At 33.1% G+C, this 25,588-nt stretch overlaps 1 long non-coding RNA gene across 1 annotated transcript in view; it reads left to right on the forward strand.

Moving 5' to 3' along the window:
- The window catches only part of LOC130544502 (uncharacterized), a 575,127-nt gene that overhangs the window by 216,496 nt on the left and 333,043 nt on the right, over window positions 1-25,588 (forward strand). Inside the window, exon 2 of the long non-coding RNA XR_008960817.1 lies at window positions 15,846-15,956. This is a non-coding gene — a long non-coding RNA (uncharacterized LOC130544502). The remainder of the gene's footprint in view (window positions 1-15,845; window positions 15,957-25,588) is intronic.

Here is a 25,588-nt window from a genome sequence, read left to right on the forward strand (position 1 = left end):
TAACACTTTTTTTTTTAAGTAACCAGCACTGGATTTTATTTTATTTTTTCCAGTTTTATTGAGATATAATTGACATATCACATTGTATTAGTCCAAAGTGTGCACATAATGATGTGATATATGTATATATTGCAAGATGATCACCACAGTAAATTTAGTTAACATCCATCACTTCATATAGTTACAACATCTTTTAGTAATATTATTGTGATTCATAAATATATTCATATTTTGGGATAGGTTTTTAAAATGTCTTCACATTAAGCCTCTTCTCTAAGAATTGAGTGTAGTGCTGAGGTTGTGGTGGTGTGTGAAAATATTATTTTTAGAAAACTAAAAATCAAATCATTGGATATAGCATCTAACAGCTTACCTCACTCCATTACTATCTCTAAAACTGGAGGCAAAGTCAAATATCCTGGTTTGGGTGTGCATACATTCAAAAAGTATTCCATACATTATAATAAATGTTTTTGTAAATAGCTCTCACAAAAAGAGAAAAAAAATTGCCTGTTAGAATTAACAATATTGTGAGATAATCACAATTTGTCTACTGTTTGCATTTTACCCTATCAGAAAGGACTTTGTGATATTTATTCCATGTGTGTAGATCATACCCATTTATGGTTTTTCCATGCTCTTAATTATAGCTTTCTGTAACTGTGAGGAGTAGATTAAATGTGTGTCATCACCTCATGTGGTGATGAACACACATTGTGTACCCAATGGATAATTGTTTTCTTTATGTTTCTTACCTCCAAATGAAGATTTATGACTCCCCTTGCATGTATATAAATATTAAATACAAATACAGTCTAGTAACCTGGTTAAGAGAGTTTCAGGATCATACCATATTGTGACCTGGAAAACTGGGAGAGTCAGAAATGACCCAGAAAAAGGCCAGTTGCACTTCTGACAGCTTTCAGAGTAAGGATGTCAAGGATTATAAGGTCTACTTGGCAACTGAGGTATTGAAGACCATTAAAATCTGGATGAGGATGTGGAGTAAAACACTTAAAAGGAGGGTTGTATTAGTTTTACAATCTGTATTCAAAGGTATTCATACGTGTTCTTCTAAAATGAATCTAAGGCAGCTGCTAAAACACTTCAGGGAGCTAATCACAAACTGTTCACATTTAAAGATAATATTCAACTCAGAGATTTCATAGTTATTTTCTGTTTGCTCTTGATAGTATTTTTTAATTTTTTTTGTATTAACAATTTTAAAAATCTGGTCTATGATTTTCTGACTTTAAGTCTTGAACTTTAAAAAATTTTTCAATTTAAAAACAGTCTTTAAACAAATATTTTATGACAGTAGATACATGGGTTATTGCACAGTAACGTACATGAAATGAGAGGGAAAGAAAAATCTGTGATTTTATTTATTATTATTGCATTTTTGGTTTTTAACAAGGTTCTGCTAAAGCAATATGTTTTGATTTTCCTAGACATACCATTATTCTTTTAGTGGATGGAAATAGCAATTGCTGACAGCTTCATCAGCAGCTGTAGCCTCTAGAGTCTAAAATCTGTGACCAGAAGTCTCTCTTGCTGAATAAATTAACATGCTATTTTCTTTTCCTTTAAAAACTAAGATGACATTTCAGCTAAACTATATTGAAAATAGCTTCCCAAATCAAAAAAATCTCCAGCATATATATTCTTTTTATCATGAACTGAAAGCAGTAAACCAGAAATAACATTATCTTTCCACCAGGTTATGGCATGGCTTAGCCGAAACAAATCTATTCATAAGGAAAATTAAGCACTTTTATTGAGACAGTGAGAAAAATCTATTATTTTAAATTACCATTTTAATCCTGGCTTTTATGCATTTTTCTAACAGGTCAATAGGATTAAGTATTAATTTGCATGTTGCCTTCCATTAATTCTCTGTGTTATATGCTTTTGCAAAAGGAAGTAGTGAAAGTTAAATAATGAAAATTGATATTCCTCAATTGCACAAGAAAATACTACAGCATTGTAACTGGTATACCAGTTATGAAGCTGTTTGGTTCTATTCAAAGAAATTATGATATGTTAAACTCAATAATTCAAAGAAAAAAAAAGAAAGAATTTAGTCTCTTCTAAAATTATAATCCTGTCATAGATAGTTTATCTATTACATATATATATATCCATCCCAGTGGATTCTAAAACTGATGACTATAGTAACCACTTAAGTTGACTGAAATAGGTTCTTTCACTTCAGTTGACTGAAACAGGGACCTCCTGGATCATTTGACCTGAGCATCCAGCTGAGTCATTCTGCAATGTAATCCAGGAATCTGGATTTTGAAACTACTCCCCAGGTGTTTCTCATGAAGGTGAATATATTCTAGAGATACAGATAGATGTATTCTAGATATATATCTAATATATACATAGCTGATTCAGAAACCACTATTCTACCAGATGTTTGGGAAGTTTCTAACAGAGATCCCTGATAGGACATAAGAGCTAAGACAATACAGAATTCCTGTAAGATTTTATCTTATGAGTTTTTAAAAATGTGCATGTTTAGCTTGGTTCACCTAACTTTCCTCAAGTGTCATACAAGTATCCTCTGTCTGTGCCTATAAATGTGCCTCCTCAGACTTTCCTTAGGGAAGGAAAGGAGGGAAGTTGGCTAAAATTGACATATCCTGAATCAAAATTTTAAAACAGATTAAACTCTACCCTTGTTTTGTGAATCTCTTAATTCATCAGGATATATTGAATCATGAAAACCCTCTTAAAATCTAGAACTCAAATTATAAATTTACTCATTTCTAAAAAGTATCTTTTCTGGCAGAGTGCTGAATAAAAGAACAATGCCAGACCTAGCCCAAAAGGATAAGAACATGCCTGGGTATTTGAAAATTAGATATTTTTAATTTCAGGAACTAAAACATAAACTAATTTGAATTTGTGGAGCTGTCCTCTTTTTTCTTTATTTCCTTTCTTTCTTTCTTTATTTTTTTAGAGAGAGTGAGCTCGCAGGAGCAAGTACAAGGCTGGGAGGGGCAGAGAGAGAGCGAGAGAATCCCAGCAGGGAGCCCAGCAGGGGGCTTGATCTTACAACCCTAAGATCTTGACCTGAGCTGAAATCAAGAGTTGGATGTTTAACTGACTGAGCCACTCATGTGCCCCAGTTGTCTTCTATTTTTGCCTGCAAGCATGGATATGTGACTTCAGTTGCATATTTTCCAATTTTAAAACTGTATTGTTTCTGGAATTTTATTTAGATGCATATTCAGAGTCCTTTCAGAGGTAGGAGTGAGAACCTCTATGTGATGCTTATCATGAAGTTCTTTTCCTAAAATATTATTTTCAGAGAATTATGTTTAGAAGTATTTTATTGTCCCTATAAAGGAAGAGACTTCTTTTGTGTATTATTTTTCATTTTTGTATTTTCAAAAAGAGCAAAAGGTTTAAAAAATCCTATTTTCCCAGTAAAATAACATGAAAGAAATAAAACTTTCAGTTATTTAACAAGGAGACATATTGGGTAATAGGAATTGAACTAGGGTCAACCTCATCCAGAGGAACAAAAACTTTCCTGAAATAGACATTCCTCACACAAAGAATGATTCAATTACTGTATTAGTATATACACCACTGGGCTGTTGGAAAGACAGGCAATTGTGTTGAATAGTTGGGGCCTGACTTTGAAGGAAGTCCTCCTCATATGGGGGATTATTTGGTACTGGAATATAGCAGAAATTAATCACTTTTCATTCAAGGACATTTACCACCCTCTCTTATTTTTATTCCCATGTAAAGAATAAGAATGCAAAATTTAAAGAGTTTAAATGACTTGTCCAAACTTTCATCTCAGGCAGGAAAAATGTACAGATATCAGTCTTAGTATCTCATGTAACCACGATAAGAGCTTGAGCTGAATTAAGAGAAACCAGGTAGAAAACAGCTGTCTGGGGCTTAAAAACAAAACCAAAAACTTGGCAGTCACTGCATTAGGAAGTCCACAATTGGCATTCAGGAACTAGTGAGGAAGAGTGACTGGATCATGCCCCACACTTTCAGTGGAGACCCACTGAGAGATCCACCTAGCATAAAAGCAAACAAGAAATGAATCAACCTCAACTGAATTAGGTGATTTGTCCTAATAAATTTCTGTCTGCCATCAATTAAACAAAATAATTGATAATTGATCCCACTAGAAAACAGGACCCAAATTACTAAAAACCAAGAGAAGATTAAGCAACAGAACAGACCCACAGCATAGTAGATATTAGAATTATCAGACACAGACTTTAAAATGATCATAATTAATATATCCCAAAATGAATAGAATATAATTAATATATCCAAAAATAGAATAGAATAGAACATTTCAACAGAGAACTGTAGTTAAAAGTGTGTGTGTGTGTAACGTGAAAAAAAATCCTAGAACTGAAAATTTTGATAACTGAATAAAGAATTCAGTAGGTTGGTATAAAGGAAGATTGACATTGCAGAAGAGAGGATTACTGTCTAATCTTCTTTTAAAGCAAATCTATTGAATTAAGCAAAGAATATCTTGAAGAACAGAGGGAAAAAAAAGGATGAAAGGTACATTTAATTAAAATCCTAGAAAGAGAGAAAAGAAGAGGCAGAAGCAAGATTCAAAGAGATACTGACCAATAATTTTTCTAATCTGACAAAAGATATGATACCAAAGATTGAAGAAGATGTAAAAATGTCAAATACAAAGAAAACCTAGGCACTTCATAATAAAACTGCTAAAAACCAAACACAAGAGAAAATTGTTAAAAGGAATCTAAGGGAAAGGCCGATTGTTTCCAAAAGAACTAAATGAGACTGACAGATGATTCACCTTCTTTATATGATCATCGGATATGTGACAAATATAGCACTAAATGTAGTAAAAAAAAAAAAAAAAACAGTTCTTTCAGTATTTGCCAAATATATATGTGTGTGTGAATAGACATAGATGCATGTATATGCGTGTGTATGTATGTATATATTTAGATGTAAATTAATGTATGTATGTACATACACACCAAAAATGGAAAGGAAACTAAAAAGAAAAAGAAAGAAGCTGGATTACTACTTCACCTAGTACAGAATAATTAACTGAAGGGGATCTTAGACCCAAAGGTAAAAAGTAATACAATGAAACTTCTAGAAGAAAACATAAAAGATACTCATGACTTTGTGGTTGACAAATATGTGTTAACAAAACTCAAAAACACTAACTACAAAGGGAAAAATGAGAAATTGAGCTACATTAAGAGATCTGTTCACTATTAGGAGAGTAAAAAACAAAAAATCAAGTGACAGAATGAGAGAATATTTTGATAATTTGAATAAATGCCAGGGAACATTTTTACATGGTGAAGAATTTTTGTCCAAAATACGTAAGGGATTCTTACAAATCAGCAGGAAAAGGCAACCTAATAAAATACGTCTGCCTAATGAAAAATTAGGTGCTTCATTTAAATAGCTTTTTCCAGATAGTCTACATGCTCAGGTATAGGGGCCCAGCATCATTCATGTTCAGGGAAATGCAGATTAAAACCACAGTGAGTACAGATGGGGGGGGGGGGAAGCAATGTTGGCAAGGATGTAGAGGAACTAGCAATCTCACTTACAGTGAATATAGTAAATCGGCATTGCCACCTTGAAAACTTGGCAATGTCTATTAAAGCTGAACATATGAATATCCTATAATACATGTAGGCTAAAAAAATGTGAATAAAGGCCAGAGCAACACAATGCTTTTTGTTGAGGTGAAATTCACATACATAAATTAACTATTTTAAAGTGTACAATTCAGTGATACTCAAGCACATTGAAAGTGTTGTACAAATACCACTTTTATATAGTTCCAAATCATTTTCATTATCCCCATATCCATTAAGCAATCAAAGCAAAATAATTATTAATAGCCAAAAATATCTCAAATTTTCATCACATTTAGAATGGATAAATTCAATAAGGTTTAATCATTCAATATAATAGTATACAAAACTGAAATGATCAAGCTCTGCTACAGCTGCTACGTGGAACAGTAGTACTAAAACTTATATTCAGAATGCTCTGCAAAAGAAGTCAGATATAAAATAATATATAATGTTGTTCCATTATTAAAAATTTAAATAGCAACCCAAATTAGTCTCATGACGACAGAAGTGAGAAGAGTTGTTACTGCAGGATGGTGGGGGAGGGATAAATGATGCCTGTAGGGACCATAAGGCAGGCTTTCATGCTCCTGGAAATATTCTGTAATTCAATTTGTTAAAAGACTGGCTCAATAAATGTGTTAACTTTGTAAAAATTCATCAAGCTCTATAGTTTAGAGTTGTGCACATTAACTTAAATGGGTTTATTCTGCTGTTGTTTTGTTATGGTTTTAAATTAAGATTTGTTCATTTTTTTACAGCAATTTTAGGTTCATAGCAAAATTGAGGTGAAGATACAGAAATTTCCCATATACTCCATGTCCCCACACATGCATAGCCTCTTCCATTATCAAACCTCCCAGTAGAGTTGTACATTTGTTACAATTGCTAAACCTTCATTGACACATCATTATCACCCAAAGTCCATCATTTATATTATGGTGCACTCTTGATGTTGTGCATTTTATGGGTTTGGACAAATGTATAATGACATGTAGCCATCATTATGGTAGTGTACAGAGTATTTTCATTTCCCTAAAAATCCTCTGTGCTTTGGCAATTCATCCTTCCTTCCTTCCCCCAACCACTTACCATTAGCTATCTCTATAGTTTGCCTATCTCTGTGAATTTTCCAGAATGTCATGTAGTTGGAATCATACAGTACATAGTCCTTTTAGATTGGCTTTTTTCACTTAGTAATATGCATTTAAAGTTTCTCTATGTCTTTTCATGGTTTGATAGTTCTTCTTGGCACTGAATTATATTCCATTGTCTGGATGTACCACACTTTATTTATCCACTCATTTACTGAAGGATATCTTGTTTCCAAGGTTTAGAATTGTAAATAAAGCTGTTGTAAATATTTGTGTGCAGGTTTTTGTGTGGACATAATTTTCAGCTCCTCTAGGTAAATATCAGAAAGCATGATTGCTAAATCATATGGTCAGTGTATGTTGAGTTTTATAAAAACAAAACAAAACAAAACAAAAAAACAAACCAAAAAACCTGACTTTCTTTCAAAGCGGCTGTATCATTTTGCATTCCCACCAGCAGTGCATGAGAGTTCCTGTTGCTCTACATCCATGCCAGCATTTGTGTTGTCAGTGTTCTGGATTTGGGACATTCTAGTAAGTATGTAGTGGTATCTCATTGTTTTAATTAACATTTTCCTGATGACATATGATATGGAGTATCTTTTTCTTTGTTTATTTGCCATGTGTCTGTCTTCTCTGTTGAAGTGTCTGCTAAGGTCTTTGGCCCATTTTTCACTTCTGATCAGTACTGGGTATTGTATGTAAGTGATGAATCATTAAATTTTATACCTGAAATTAGTATTACATTGTATGTTAACAAACTGGAATTTAAATAAAAACTTGAAACTAAAAAAAAATTATTTGCTTAAGCTTCATTGAATTTTTTTTCCATTGTCAGAGATCATTTGACTACATTTATGTTCATCTATTTTTGAGATGGCTATTCTGTTCCATTGATCTATTTGTCTACTCTTCCACCAGTGCTACACTGCCTTGATTACTGTAGCCTTGTAGTAGTCTTGAAGTCAGGTGGCGTCTGTCCCCCAACTTTGTTTTCAATATTGGGTGGGATTTTCTGGGTTACCTTTCTTTTCATAGCACAATACCTCCAAAATATTATTTAAGAGGACCACAATATTAAGCAGACTAGCTTAAGATGGTGAAAGATTAGTTTGAAAATGGTTGGGTTGCCTGGGTAGCTCATTCAGTTAAGTGTCTGACTTAGGCTGAGGTCATGATCTCAGGGTCCTGGGATCGAGCCCTGGGTCTGCTTGTCCCCCTTTCTTTCTGCACCGCTACCTACCCATGCTATCTCTGACTCTATTTCAGATTGATAAATAGAGAGATAAATAGATAGATAGATAGATCTTAAAAAGAGACAAATGAAAAAACTATTAACACTAAAAGGGAAGATTCTGAATCAAAGTCTGAGTTAGAATGCTTATGTCAGCAATTTGAGATTTGAGTAAGGGAACTCAGGTTCAATAAGGAAGAAATATTTCAAAAAATACTTAATTTGGAGAACTATCACAAGTTTAAATGGGCATTATTAAAAAATGTCCAATGACTCAGAGCTCAAGAGTGCATAATACTGCCACCCAACCTAAACAGGAGATTTATTTTTATAGAAATGCTGAGGACAGAATCCAAGAGCTAAGATATGCTGATTATTTTATGGGAAAGAAGAAAACAACAATGCGTGATAATCTTGTAAAGACTTTATTTGTAAATGATAAATGTGAATATTGTGAATATTGGTTGGTACCTCAAGCTGGGACTTAAAATAAAGGAGACAAATTAGTTTGAAAGTGGAAGCTGACAGACCTAATAAAGAAGAAGATATGGCAGATAAAAGAAAGAAAGTAATTTGTGCAGTAAGTGGAGCCCTCAAACCTACGTCTGGCATATAGAGGGAATTCAATAAATATGAGCTGCTATAGTAATGAGAAGAGTAAACATAAGAAAGAAGAGAATGGGGTGAAGAGAAGGGTGGGACTGAAAAGGGAGAAAAATAAGATAAAAAGGGATAAGAAAAAGAAAAAACCAGCATTAACTATGAATATTGCCATTTAAATTCAATTTTCATCTATCATGTTGCATACCGATTTTTAATGTTTAATGTTTTATAGTGATAGTCAATGTTGTTATATCCTATTTTTATGTGTTTGTGTAAAATGTTGAAAAACTAACATGAAGACCAGTTTATTTATTATGGAGAAGTTTATTATACCCCATTGAAAGATCATTATCATAAGCTTTTTATATAAGTATAGTTTTGTGCATATTTAATTTTATTAAGTTGTAAAATCTGTGCAGATGAGAAAAAGGGGAGAGAGTGTGCATTTGATAAACATTTCACAGAAAAGGTGAAGTTTGAGATGATATATGAAAGAATAAGATGTGGCATGAAGGACAGTATTTGCTATATAACTCCAAGAGTACCATTACCTTTACGAATAGTAATCTTTTGGAGTTGTGCACTGCTGTGGCCTATCTGAAATTCAATTTCTCTTATTGTTGGGGGGGGCTGGCCCTTTTAATTTTTTCTTACTAGTAATACATTTTGTTGAGATACACTTTACAAATAATAAAATATACATTTCAAGTGCACATTTCCATGTATGTGATAAACTTTGATAATGCATATAACTACCACCACATCATCATATGTAAGAGTTTCTTCTCTTAAACAGTGCTCTTTCTGGTCAGTGTCTCTGCCTCTACTTCTCTGCCTCCATCTCCAGCAAGTCATTGATCTACTTTCTGACAGGATCCCACCATTAAAAAAAATCATATTAAAAAAAAATCACAGAAACTATTTTGCTCTTAGGAAGAGGCAAAGATGTTAAATGATTCTTACATTTGAGAAAATCAGTCTTACACATGCAGTCGAATTCTGAAATACTAGATTAGTTGACATAATAAAATGTCATGGCATATGCATGTCATGGCAAAAAGCATGGGTAAAGATTTAACCTCCAGTGGGATTTTTTTCTTATTTTCTCTTCTTGCTCTTCATTGCTTTCATTTCTCTAATTTCTTTCTCCTCCCTCTCTTTTTTAAAAAACATTTATTTATTTATTTGAGAGAAAGAGTGTGTGTGTGTGCGCACAAGTGCGTGCAGTGGGGAGGGGCAGAGGGAGAGGGAGAGAGAGAATCTCCAGCAGATTCCCTGCTGAGCCTGGAGCTTCATGCGGTCTCCATCTCAGGACCCTGAGATCATGACCTGAGCTGAAACCAAGAGTCCAATGCTTAACTGACTGAGCCACCCAGGCTCCCCTTTCTCCTCCCTCTGAGTGTTTACTTTTGGGGTCCTGACTATTTAAAGAGATCTCTTTTTTTCCCCCTAAATAAATATTGAGGAAGACTATAAATCAAGCCTACCTAAAACAATAAAAGTTATAATGAGATCAAACTCTGGTCAATCCCCGTGCTTCTTACTGAAAGCAATTCTGTTAAGCTTGTTTCTTTTTTTTAAAAATATAACTGATGTTTATGCAATGCAATGATTTTATTTAGTAGTAAATAATAATCTTTAAGCTTTTATAAGTTTATTGACACACTTCTTGTTACTTTAAGTTTTTGCCGAGTATTTCTGGACATTGTTTTTTACTCAGACCAAAATGGTCATCATAATCATCAGTTATTTAAGCAGAATTCTGTTCATTCAGAAAAACGGCACTCTTTGGAATACTGTTTTTGCTATAGGGCCAGTGTTCTACAATAGCTCTTCTCCTTGGTGTTATTCATCTTTTATTCATTTCATATCATTATATTCCAAAATTATCTACTTTTAAATAGTAGATAATGCAACACTAGTGCTGCATGGCCAAAAATCACCTTGGTATTAGTGCTTAATGTGATAATAAGTATTTAGATTATAACATATTTTATGTGTTACATATGATGCTTCCATTTACAATGTGTAAAGGTCTATTCTAGGCACTTCATCTTCATTATCTTATGGTCTCCTCAAAGTCAGGAAGTTGAGTATTACCATCTCCTTTCATAGATGAGGAAAAAGAGGCATGGTACCAATATATAACTTGCAAAAATTGAGATATATTCAAGCTTGTTTCTATATCACTATGATACCCACATTTTTCCCAAGCATGACTAATTGTATCCATAAATATCGGAAGAATGGGTTACATGATTAGCTTAAGCCCTGATGTCAATTTTCATCTTATTGTGTAAACAGTAGATAAAATAGAAAATAATACATAGATACATACATATTAATAATGTGAGGAAAAAAGTAATAAGATAATATAAATGGTAAGATGCTATTTTTTCACTATTTTTCTGTTAAGACACTGACTTTGTAAATCTATACAAAAAAGCAAGTTTATTTCTCTAAGTCAGAACCTCAGGAAGTTTCATAAACGGAAAATGTAAAATGAATACAGAGTAATGTCTGTGCTCTAATGGTGTATTATTTTAAGAAATCAAATGCATTATTTCTCTTGACAATGTCATCTGAAGCAGCCTTCCTGGGATAAGTAATTATTCAAATGGCTACTTTCCTACTGGAACATTTTAACCTTATCTTCCATAGGATTTATTTTCATTATCAAGATAAAATGTAATATTGCCTTAGCACTACATTTCCACAAACATTTTAAATCTGTTCTTTAGAACATATATCACAATTATTTTATTACATCTTTATATATATTTATATATGTATATATGTATATGCTATGTTATATATACGTGTGCATGTTTATATATATGCATATATATGTAAAAAGTTATACTGAAACATATCCAGAAAAGTACAAACTCTTACATGAATAACTTAGTGAATTTTCACAATGAACGTATCTCCATATGTAAATATAACCTTAACAGGAAAGGAAATATTACTGATATCTCAGGAAACTATTTTGTATCTCTTCCTAATCATAATCCTCAATTTACCTCAATAATAATAATAATAATAAGTAATCAGTAAACTGACATCTATTATCATAAATTAGTTTTGACCATTTTTGAACCCAATATAAATGGAACTATACAAGATATATTATTTGTATATAATGTCTTTTCTCAGCATTACGGTTAAGAGACTCAGCTGTGTTATGTATAACAATAGTTTGTTACTTCTCATTGATGTATTTTATCACATTATATGAATATTCCAAAATGCATTTATTCATTTTACTGCTGGACATTTTGATAGTTTTTAGTTTTTGGCTATTGCTGATGGACTTTGTACAGTTTCCAAATTTTTACTCTGGCTCTGAGTAGATGCATATTTGCCTCAATTTGCCCATACTTTTCCAGAAACACCTCTGCTGTGTTAGGTTTTAATCACTTGCAGTAGAATTTCTGAACAACCGTCTGCATTACTTACAATGCTGACAGGATTGTGTGGGAGCAGAAGTGCTGATTGAAGAAGGGACAGTTTGTTTATGCAGGAACTGTAAGCAATTTAAGGTACATCTTTTGATGCCTATGCATATACTTTAAAGTATAAAACCGGGGGTGTAGTTGTTGGATCATAGGGTAAGGATGTTTTCAGCTTCAGTGTATACTACCAGTTTGTCAAAGTGCTGGTGCCAGTTTGCCAGACTTTAAATGTATAAGAGCTCCACTTGCTTTACATTCTCTCCAAAATATTGAAATAATGTTTTAGATATTTTACTCACTATGGTGAGCATGCATTTCTCTGATAAGAAATAATGTTGAGCACTCCCTCATGTGGTATTGGCCATTTGGATATCCTCTTTTGTGAAGTGCCTACAAATATTTTTGACTTTAAACATCAGATAGACAATCGTGTTCTAATTAATTTTAGGAGTTTTATTTATGTTTATTATAAATGTTATTATCTCAGTAAAATTGACATAAATTGAACTGTACATATTTAAAGTATGCAATTTGATTACTTTTGACATACACATACATTCGTGAAATGATCGAGATAATCAGGATAATGAACTCATCTTTTATCCACAAAAGTTTCCTTAAAATCCTTGGCTGTCCCTCATACCAGTTCTACCACCCTCTTTTCTTGTCTCCAGGCAACAACTGATCTGCTTTCTATCACTATAAATTAGTTTGCATTTTTGGAATTTTATATATGAATGAAATCACACAGTATGTCATGTTGTGTATCTTTTTTCACTAAGCATAATTCCTTAGAGACTCATCTGTGTCATTGTATATATCAGTAGATCATTGCTACTGGGGAGTTGTTTAATGGGTATAGAGTTTCAGTTTTGCAAGATGAAAACATTCTGAAGATGGATGCAGAATAGTGTGAATATACTTAACACTGCAAAACTGTACACTTAGCAATAGCTAAGATAGTAAGTTTTATGTTAAACATTTTTAACCAATAAAAAATAAAATTAAAAAGCCCCTTTGCTTTTCAGCTTTAAATAATTGGCAAATTTTACTAAAATAAGGAAGACTGGAAGGGTGAGATTTGCAAAGACATGACAAAATCAATTGCTCTGCTTCTATCATGTTTGAATTTTAAAATGCCTGTTAGAGAGCCAAGACTTGAGATCAGTAAGCAGATGGAGAATCCCACTTGGAGAACAGTGGAGAGGTCAAGCTGCAGTTATATATTTGGTAGTCAAAAGGATAGACATTCTTTAAAGCCATAGACCTAAATAAGAACATCTATAGGGAATGTAAACTTGAGAAGACAAAGGAGTCCAGGACCAATCAAGGAGTAGTCCAATCATTATTCAGGCAGAGGAGGCGAAGCCAGCAAATGAACCTGGCAATGAAAGGTCTGCAGGTTAGGGAAACATCATAAGAAGGTGGCATCACTAAAGCCAAGAGAAGACAGTGTTGCAAGAAGGAATTAGATAACTGAGTTGACACCACTGAGAGATGGGGCAAGATGGGATTTATTTTAATGGTTTGATGGACCGTCTGTGAGACTTGGTTGGGAAGGAATTGGAAAGTGTGAAAGTAGAACTTTCAAATTTTTTTTCAATAAAGAAATATGGTGACAAGAGGAAGAAGTGGGGGTGGTGGGAAGGTTTTATCTTTAAATACAGGGAAATATTTAAAGCAGGTTTTTAAATGCCAGAGAATGTTCCCTGTAAGAGGGAGTAATCTGACGTGGATGAGAGGAATTAGCACAAGAGAGTTCCCTGAACATCTGAAAAAGTTCATGGGTAAAGTTAAAAGGAGTTTGGTAGATAGTTGGGTTAATCTGGATGAGTTGGAAACTCCTGTATGGTGAATACTATTTTCTCAGTGAAGAAAATGTAAAACAATCCTATCCATTGTCATTAGGAAGATTGAAAATAACAAGAAGAAAGAGAAGGTATTTCTCTTGTGCACCACTACATCTTAAAAACTTGACTTTACCTTGTAGATACTTAATAGGTAGTTCTTAAATTTTAAAAAAAATGTTTAAAAGAAAATCATAAAGAATTATCTTTTTGAAGTTCATTTGCAAATCATTTCCAAAATCATTGTGCCTAGAATGATCTTCTTTAGGTTTCTCAATGTATCACAGCTGCAAATACATGATAATAATTCTCTAAATATTTGTTCCCGTTTCCAGTGAGCAAGCTAACTCACACAAACTTTGTTGTTGTTGTTGTTGTTGTTTTACTCTTAGATATATTGTTTTTGAAGCAATGGTTTTAGCACATAGTTGAACAGCATCAGAAGGCACTAGCTTAAGAATTTCCTGTTGTAATTTATCAAATTACTCCTTCCTGAGCCTTATTTTTCTCATGTGTAAAATGGAGAATAGTAATGCCCTCTTCACAATTCTGATGAAAGAATTAAATGAAATGTTAGTGGAAAGTTTTATAAAGGCAAATGTTATATTAAGCTAATAGTTCACTGATACAAACCTTAAAAAAAAAAAACCAGTATATAGGGCTTCTTCCTCCACACCCTGCATCTCCACGTAGTATAATGAGAAGATTAGTCATCTGTGCTCATAGAAGAGTAGTATATATTTGTCCGTGGTAATCTGAATTATAATCAAAATCTTTAAATGGCACTGATATCTACAAATATGAGTAAGGAATATTCAGCATTCAAACTTTTAGATTCCTTTAATTTAAAGATGCTACTTAATAAGACTCCGCAATACATAGAGTTATACCCTTGTAGGGTATCTAAAATTTTACTTGCTTCTAGGAGACATATCTTATAAATTGTCACTATTTGGTATTTTTAAATATTGATGCAGTCATAGTTTGTATATTCCTAAACTGTTTTGTTGTACTTGTTTAATGTGTGTGATGAAAAATAAGCTATCATATATAAAAATGCAAAAAAATTCCAAAACCCTTCTACATGTTTTTTTTTTTTTTAATGGTGGCATTGCTGATAACTGTTAACCAGGCTTTATACACATGGGAAGCAAGGCAAAGATGATACTCTCATGTAGTTGAAAGATCAAAGTATTGCTGAGATGGTTATAAGAAGTAGTACAATTTGAGAGCGTATTTTTCATTGAGATTTATTTTTTTGATCTAGTGATCACATTTTCTTGGTAATAGCAATATGCCATTCATAGTTACAATCATGTAATGCTCTCATAAAAATTGAATGTTTAAAAATAAGAAAAAAGCCCAGGTTTGTGATGCCTCCATTAGTCCCATAAAAATTAAAGGATTTGATTGAGTCTGGACACAGGTTTGGGCAAAGGAACAGTGGACTATTTAACATGACTTAGAAATGCAACACAGTTGGTCTCAGACTCTGGGGTATATTATAGGCATTATTGATGTGGCTTCTGTGCAAAGTAGAGATGTGGAATGTTCACTTGACTTTTATCAAATAGTGAATGAAAGAGACTTAAAATTACTGATATCTCATTCACATGTAAATAATGGGCCAAATATTGTCATCTTTAAAAATAAAGACATATGGATGCCAAGTAAATCTATCCGACAACGTCGTCCTGGTTTATTTATTTTTTTTAAGTCTGAACCATGCTTTCACAACCCAAAGGTCTTGACATAGTAGTAGAGCGGACGCTGATATTCATGGTCTCTTTTAAGGATATTAATCTCAGCATTGAATAGAGAAAACCAAACAGCAAGATTTGAAAGTAGAAACGTAATTGGCCTGTTTGGAAAAAGTCCACTAGGGTAACAGTGACTAGATTCAACATGCAAGTGCCATCATGATGAATGTTTACAACACTTTTTTGAGAGCCAATTATACCGTTTTTTTGTGTGTGCAGGGACTGGAGATCAGCCAGATCAGTTGTATGCACAAAGCCGCTTTGGATCTGTCTTTTCAAACAAGAGCTGCAGAAAACGTTATAGCAAGGTTGACGCTTTATTCCACTCTGGTAAGAGAAGCTTTCTTTTTCTTTGCTATGGTAAAAGTTTGATAAGAAATCCTTTTACACCATAATGTGGTCAGGGAGAAGAGAAGCTGTTCTATGTTACAAGTCATAAAATGTTTTCTTTTCTTTTGAACTACTTTTTTTTTTCAGAATGCTTTTTACCTGTATATTATAGCAAAATAAAACTGAAACACTGAGTCATATTGTACGTGTTAAATTTGTAATTGAGGTAGGAGAGTCTTAAACTATACTACTGTTGAATGAAATGTGGTGTTATTTCACGTTTTATGCTGTTGATCGCCTGGACAGGACAAAGAGGGGAAGGTCAGTATTTTTCTGATGCCATGGCTGAGTGTGAATCCGTGTTTTTATGTTTTCCCCCGACCCATGATATTATTAATATCCAGCGTCTAACCACCATAAAGCTTCAAGAACCCAACCAAATTTAGCCTTTGGGTTTACTTACAGATATTTCTAATCACCCTAACCTTTCATTTTAAAAATTGGAAAATCTGGAGATAGTATTCTGGGTGAGTTCGTATATTGCTTTTGTCACTTTAGTTTTAAATAATATAACTGTATACATATATACAAGATACATGATTTTGTTTGTCACATAAATTTCTTTGACCTGTAATGTGCCTCAGTATTTCCACAAAAATTTCTACCTCTTAGAAACTTTATCTGAATTCATTTCTGTCTAAAATGACAAGACATACAAACACACACACACGTAACTATGTACAAATATTTGACAGGTACATAATTAATTTTAGATAATGGCAGATTTACACGTTATAGCAATGTAATCCCTAGAGAAGCTTGTAATTTGAAGTTTGCATTTATATAACTCTTCATTTTCTTGGTAAGCATTTGTTCAGAAAACAATGATATAAATACTGAAAAGACTTTACAACCAATCAGCTGTACTTAAAGCTAAATCTATTTCTTAAGTGAACTTGTCCATAGTTTCTTTTTTCAGTAGTTCAATTACATATGAGATTTAATATAAATATCCATGAAATTTTAATCTAAATGTTTTATGAATTTACCTGAGTGGTATTTCCAGCTTCAAAGATATAAGCAGCTGGCAATGTCAGTCTGATACGTCACTAATAAATATTCATGCTCATTTGATCATTTTAAATTAGTATTTATTGACAATCTATTTTGCTAAATGTTCAATAGGAGGAAATCTGCAATTTATAAAAGAAATGGAACATATGATATCTGTACAGATTTAATGATGATTCAACAAATGTGCTTGAAAATAACTAATTTATATTACAGTTTGGGCCAAGGACAAATAGGTAAAAGTATTTCACACACAGAAAAAATCAGGGACAACAATAAATGCAATGAGAATTAATTTTTCAGTTTTAAAAATAATTCTACCCTTTAATGCATGAGTCTAAAAAACTGTAGCAATGCCATTTTTTCCCTTTTACCTTCTCTTAAATTATATGTACATTTAATACACTCGTTTGAAGTACTTCAGCTGTGTTTATTATGCTTAAATATAACGACAGCCCTGCCCCTGAAAGATATTCTAGTTTAAGGGGAACTGGGGCAAGAGAATAATAATAGTAATAAATAAAGACCAATTATATCACCAAGAGTCCATAGAGTAAAAGGAAAAAAAGAGAGAGAAAGAAAAAGTCAGTCAACGTTCTGTGGTTTCTGGCCTCTTAAAGAGTGTGCCTTGCCCTTAGTCACATGCAGCTAGCAACAACAGCAAAATGCCCCTATTCTCTGACTTTTGCTCCTTTCCAGATTTTGAAGTAAATCTCAGATGTAAAAAAATATCCTTGTAGGACATGGGGCACCTGGATGGCTCAGTTGATTAAGCATCTGCCTTCAGCTCCTGTCATGATCCCAGGGTCTTGTGATGGAGCCCAGCATCGGGCTGCCTGTTCAGCGGGGAGTCTGCTCCTCCCTCTGCCTCTAACCCTCCCCACCACTTGTGCTCTCTCTCTCTCTCAATTAAATAAATAAAATCTTTAAAAAATATCCTTGTAAGACAACAATCACATTTAATGGCATATGTATCACCATTTCTGTTACTATCTCTGCTATTAGAAACTAAAGTTCTCTCTCTCTCTCTCTCTCTCTCTCACACACACACACACACACACACACACACACACACATACACACACCCTATTTAGAAGACAGGAAAGAAAAGCAGGTGTAGCACCTCCATCCCCTGATGAGTATGGTACAGCAGGATCTCCCAGAATGTTTTACTCTGAAGCCTTTCCTTGCATTATTCATACCCAAGAACACTGCTTTCTCTATTGTCTCCTATGCAGGTTCCATCCATCCTTTAGGGCTCAGAGTAGAGGCCACTTTACATCTCATATCTTCCCAACAATCACTATATTGTGCACCTTAAATTAATTGAACCATTATATGACAACTATACATCAATATAAATAAATAAACATAAAAATAAATATCAGGAATCTTACAGTGAAGTGTACCAATAGCTAGGTGATCTTTTGATAAAATAAGGATACACTTGACAGGCATATTTGATTTTGGATCAGCCAATAAAATACCTTCCAGCCTAACCATTGTTTGATTAGGTTCTCCCATGTTTTTATTTTACTATTGAATATCACTATATATTATTGAATTTCATAAATTCACTATTTCTTTAAGTATGCAAATTAATGGGGACAAAGAAGGGGAAAATTATATGGAAATAGTAGAATAAACAGATTTTGTTACTCAGGTATTCATACCCTTTAACAAAATAAGTAATAAACAATGAGAGTCAACATACTGCTTGAGAGTCAACATATTGAGAGAAATACTGCAAATGCTAATATAGTTATCTTTATTTTGAGGATTGTGGGATTTGAACAAAGATTCATAATGGACAGCTTTTTCTTTGTTTCCATAACGGACAGCTTTTAATCAAATCGAGAAGAAATGTCTGAGATAGAGGTATAGATATGAAAGTTACAGCAGTCAGTTTCTTTGGGGTTACAATGAATAGAGGAAAAGAAGTTGCCTCAGCCATTCTTGTGGAGAATATATTTCACAATAGAGTTCATTTAAAAGCAAGTATCATTTTTATTGAGGAGTATTAATGATTACATTGTGGATCACTCCAGGCAGTGTTTGGACATTTGTATAGGATTAAAAAAATAACAGAGAAAAAAGACAGAAGATAATGCAGAAATAATGAGAAATTATCAAGAAAGAAAAGAATGACTTGCAACTAATACCTAATGCAACTTATTTTGAAATAGTGAGAATTTCAACAAGGGAAATAAAAGGTCAAAGAAGTTTTGGTCAGTTGCAGGTTAGAACAGAGGAAGAGGAGTACATAGAACACAAGGCTAAATCTGTCTTTAGAAGAAAATTTAAATATTATACCATTTTAATTATAAATGCATAAAAGTTTAGTATCTCTGAAATGTGTATGTATCTATAAAATGTACTTTGATTTATAAATTAAAAATCTCTAAATTAAAATCTCTTTATAATAGGCTTCATTTTGCTTCTGATTGATTTTTCTAGGCATATCATTTCTGCTTTTAATTCAAATATGATTTCTTTAAAATCTAGGTTATATTCTGAATTATAAAGATTTTTTTTCTTACATTTGTTTCAAAGGTGGTTAACCTTATATAATAAATTCTTAGCAAGTAAGTTTATCCACTGGTAGATAAATTAAGGAATTTGTTAGTTATAATAGTAGCACTTTTTGTAGATTCAGGTGAACACTACTGAAGAAAATATAGCATAACTGATCTCTGTTCAAATGAGCTAAGCTGGATTCTGGAGGTGAAGAGAGATATTTTAATTTCTCTAGAAATATCTCGGATACCAGGGGACATGATATGATTTCTCTATAACAGCTATAAGCTAACAAGTGGTTTCCAGAATGTGTAAGTAGATATGGTTTTAATTTTTTTAAAAGCACTAGCACCACCCTAAATATGTATATGTATGTATGTACATATTATGTTTTGTTACATATGATGTATACTATATGTATGTATTTAATAGAGAGAGAGACAGAGATAGGGAAAGAAGGGGGGGGAGCTTGACATTAATCATATAGAGAATAACAACTTAGGCCCAAGAAATAAAAATAAGAAGCACTCTTATTGCCAGATCTCATTGCAAAATATCATGTTATTTAAATATATTTAGATTTGATAACCTGTTAACAAATTGCAACTCATTATATTGTTTCTTTTCTAGTTTCCCTGTGTTTTCTTCATATTTTAACTTTTTTCCACATAAATAAACTATCACATAACACTTCATTCCTTTATCTGAAAATAATAGATATATATGCCTTATATAGCTAAAGATATACTATGAACATATCAACAGACTAGGTATAGAAAGGAAGTTCCTCAACTGGATGAACAACATCTACCAAAAAAAAAAAAACGAAAGAAAAGAAAAGAAAAAAAATCTACAGGTAACATTGTACTTAATGGGGTTCTGGCTGAGATCTAGAAAAACAAGATATCCCCTCTCAGAACTTCTTAACATCATACTGGAAGTTCTAACTACTACAATAAAACAAGAAATAAAAAAAAGAAAAAAGAAAAGGTATACGTATCGGGAAGTAAGATATAAAATTGTCTTTGTTTGTAGAAGACGTGATTGTCTTTATAGTAAATCCAAAATAATTGGATATAAGATCCTCGGAACTAAGAAGCAATTATAGCAAGGTTGCAGGATATCAGATTAGTATAAAAAAATCAATCAACTTCCTATATACCAGCAATGAACAAATGGACTTTGAAATTAACTACCAATCTACCAAACCCTTGATCTTGGACTCTCAGCCTTTAGATCTGTGAGAAATAAATTTCTGTTTTTTACAGGCCACTCAGTCTATGTTTTTTTTTTTTATTATAGCTGCTTGAATAAGACAGACTTATTCAAATATACAAATAATTCTTAAAACTCAATAGTAAGAAATGTAACCGCCCAACAAAAAATGAGCAAGAGGACTAAACAAACACCTCACCAGAGAAGATACACAGGTGGCAAATAAGCACGTGAAAAGGTAGTTGGAATGAAAAAGAAAGAATAGGTAGTGACATCATAAATCATAAGGGGTTACAAATTAAAGGAAGATATCACGACACGCCTATTAAAATGGCAAAAATCTAGAACGCTGACAACACCAAATATTGAGGATGTGGAACAACACAACTTTTCATTCATTGTCGGTGGGAATGTAAAATGGCATAGTAACTTTGGAAGATGGTAATCTCTTATAAAATTAAACATGATCTTACCATATGATCCAGCAATCATGGGTTTTTTTTTTTTTTTTGTACTTAAACAAAGGAGATGAAAACTTATGTATACACAAAACCAATACACAGATATTTATAGCAGCTTTATTTATAATTTCTAAAACTTGGATGCAGCCAAGATGTCTTTCTTTAGGAGGTGGATAAGTACCCTGTGCTACATCTGAACAAGATAATATTCAGATCTAAAAAGAAATGGGCTATCAAGCCATGAAAAAACATGGAGGCAAGTTCAATGCACATGACTAAGTGAAAGAACCCAATAGGAAAACATACTGTATGATTCAAACCAGATTCTGGAAAAGGAAAAACTATGGAGATAGTTAAAAGATCAGTGATTGCCAGGGGTTAGGAGGAAGGAAGGACTAGGCAGAGCACAAGAATTTTTAGAGTAGTGGAACTATTCTATATGTCACCGTAATGGTGAATACATGTCATTATACATTTGCCAAAACCCACAAAATGTACAAGTGATAATAATGTGTCAGTGTATGTCTATGGACTGTAACATATACATCACTGGAGCAGGATATTGATATTAGGGGAGGCTGTGCATGTGAAGAGACAAGGGATATATGGAAACTCTCCATACCTTCTGCTCAGTTTTGCTATGAACCTAAAATTGTTCTAAAAAACAACATGTATTTACTAGGAAAAAAACAGATGAGGAAAAGTGTGAGGCAGCAAATATAGGGCTTGGCTTTATTGTAAATTTACCGCATAGGTATCTTTGCTAATCCTAGAGTCCACCAAGAATGAGCTTGCCATAAGACATTTACTTTGCTGTTCCCTCTACCAAAAACATCATTCCCCCAGATATCCTCATGGATTACTCCCCCATTTTATATATTCACTTCAAGTATCACCTCCTCAGAAAGATTGCTCCAGCTTCCTGCTGTCACTCTAAATACTGTTACCTGTGGTCACTCTATATACTGTTACCACATTTTTTTTCATATAATTTACAACTACTTGATATTTTATTTACTTATTTGCTTTATTTTTCTTTCCTAGAGCATTGAGAGACTAAGTTTAACACTGCGTGGGAAGTGTGTGGTATCTTCAAGAAAAATACGTTTATACTAAATTGATTACCCTAGCTATTCTTTCTTTGTATGGTCTGTTATGTAATTATAGTGACATGTGAGGAACACATAACATTATTTACTTAACCCTAACACTTTATGATTAACACACACACACACACACACACACACACTGTATGACATTTACTTATGAAAGTAAAAAAAAAATTGAGCTTTGTTTTTTCTTCATCCGTTCACATACCTTTTTGTGAGAAAATATTCTACACATGACAAGTATGAATAAACCTGATCCCTGTGATATTTCCCTAGGGAACCTGTACTCATTCATTCCTTTCGATTCTTCAGGCAAGGCTAGTGGTTAAGGCCATGAGGTCCTATGTTTGACAATTTCTGTTTTAAACCAGGCACTTCTCCTTCTTACTGTTTGTGAATTTAGGCAAAAAAAATATAAACTCTCTCATTAATATAATGAAGGTAACATTTCTGTCGCTATAAAATGATTCAGATTGAATAAGAAAATACATATATAGGGGCGCCTGGGTAGCGCAGTCCTTAGGCGTCTGCCTTCGGCTCAGTGCGTGATCCCGGCGTTCCGGGATCGAGCCCCACATCGGGCTCCTCCGCTGGGAGCCTGCTTCTTCCTCTCCCACTCCCCCTGCTTGTGTTCCCTCTCTCACTGGCTGTCTCTATCTCTGTCAAATAAATAAATTAAAAAAAAAAAAAAGAAAAAGAAAATACATATATATCACTAATAAAAATGCCTAGCACATATTACTGTGAACAGGTTAGTCATTACTATTTTAAGATATTTTGATACTGCAGATATCCCCTGATAATTGTCTTTGCATGTGAATGGTCAAAAGGCGGGGCCACACTTTCTTCCATTTCTAGTAATTTTGTTAGGTAACCATTGCACTAACAATTTTGCGCTTCAGTTTTAATAACCATCATTCTCATTGTCAGTCTGTCCCTAAATATTGATATGTTCATTTCCTTTGTCACATTCGACTAACACCATGCTATATAATCAATACTAAGTTTTACGACTTCTTGTTCTCAAAGTATCTCCTGATTCGTGTTTTCCATTGCCATTAATTTACCCTGAGAAGTACCTTTATAAAAATTTCTCATCTATATTGTTGAAAAGTCCCTAATCTATTCTTATGTGTTTGCCCATATCAAGTCACCCAACTTAGCCACTAATCAACCACATGTACTATCTCAAAGGAATGCTCTTTCCCCCCCTTTTTGCAGTAATTTAAATGCAGTAGGTTGGTGAGATTCCTCCTAACTTTAACATTTGTAGTTTCTATCAAAGTATTTGTAGTTGATTCCTACAGTCACTGTCATGTTGGAATTTATCATCTCTGCTCCACATATTTCAATTTCCTTTTGGTACCAGCAAGCTAGCCAGAATCTACCCTTTTCTTCTTGTGGTGGTGGCAGAAATGTGAGAGAACAAGCCCAAGAACTTCTCAAGCCTTCTCAAGCTTTTAGAGTAGTCACTAACATTGTATTGGCCAAAGCAAGTCATGACCAAGCCCAAAGTAAAGAGGCCTGACACTATTTTCTGCCCATGGATATTGGGGGAAGGAGAAGATACTTATTTTCAAACAACAATCTAATACCCCTGCTATGTAAAGAAATGCTTAGAAATTCTATTAATATTATTTTATTGTTATAAAAGCTGTATATCAGTGATATCAAGAATATCACAATCTGGGGATGCCTGGGTGACTCAGTCAGTTAAACATCTGCCTTCAGCTTGGGTCATGATCCCAGGATCCTGGGATCGAGTCCCACACTGGGCTCCATGCTCAGTGGGGAGTCTGCTTCTTCTCTGCCCCTCCCCCTCTGCTCCTGCTCTCTCCCTCTCTCTCTCTTGCAAAAATAAATAAATAAAATTGTTTAAAAAAAGAATATCACAATCTAAAAACTTCATGTGAGAAAGTTAAAAGAACCAATATTAATCTATTAGCTAGAATGTAATTTTTAATTTTTATATTATAGTAATAGTGACATAAACAGTGGAAAAACTTTTTCCATGTATGTTACAAATATTTTTTTCATTTTTCTTTACTTTTAATTCACATGAAGTATGTTTTGGAGTATAGAAAATTAAATATTTTCTCCAAAAATAGTAATGTAATTTTATCAATTTAATTCAATTTTTGTTTTGTTTTAAGGTGGGTTTTTTGTTATTGTTTTTTAGACTTCATTGGAAAGGACTTTCCTAACTACAGTCAACTCCTTCAGGGTGTCTGCATCATTTTGTAATTTTCCTACAACACTTTAAGTTACTTTTTTTTTTTTAAGATTTTATTTATTTATTTGACAGAGATAGAGACAGCCAGCGAGAGAGGGAACACAGCAGGGGAGTGGGAGAGGAAGAAGCAGGCTCATAGAGGAGCCTGATGTGGGGCTCGATCCCATAATGCTGGGATCACGCCCTGAGCTGAAGGCAGATGCTCAACCGCTGTGCAACCCAGGCGCCCCCCATAAGTAACTTTGAATTTATTTGGCTGAACTTTTTCAAGTTAAAACAAATTCATTTTCCAAAGATTTAATGTTTCCTCATATATTAAGCACATATCTTCTGTGAAATATATTTCACTTTCCAGATGTTAAGCATAGAATATAATAAATTGAGAAATAATCCTTTAGAAAAGAGAATATTATTAAAAGACAGAACAATTTGTAAGATAATCCATGCATGCAGGGAGTTGCATATTTGCCTATATACGATTTTTAACTTTATTACAAAGTTAATCTATGGCTTTTCCTACTAACAAAGCAATATTTATTCTGCAAACAATTTATTTATGTTTTTCTAAGCACATATGTTTTAATATTGGTACACTTTATTTCGAATTTTAAAAAGTAATAGCAAATAATAAAATAAAATAAAAATTAAATGTAAAGTAAAATCCCATATTTGAGATATGTGTGTGTGTGTATATATATTTTTTTTTTCACTCCAATTCATGGGATATATAATTTAATTCATGACCAAGCTAGATTTAGGATTTTGAAAACATATTATTGAAAAATAAATAGGATGTGGAATTTTAAAACCTGTATGCAACTACCTATCTATATCTCTCTTTTAAGTATAATGCATGTTGGGCCAATTTATCCTGGTTATCTCAAACTCTCATTCATATATTTATGAGCGTTTTTTCAGGTTGTTCTTGGTAGCAAAATAAGTAATCTGATGTACTTAGTACTCAACAGAATTTAAGATTACTGTCAACTTGAAATATTATTTACTTACACACATAAATATATATAA

This window comes from Ursus arctos, unplaced genomic scaffold, assembly GCF_023065955.2.
Source record: "Ursus arctos isolate Adak ecotype North America unplaced genomic scaffold, UrsArc2.0 scaffold_21, whole genome shotgun sequence".
NCBI classification, from domain to species: Eukaryota; Metazoa; Chordata; class Mammalia; order Carnivora; family Ursidae; genus Ursus; species Ursus arctos.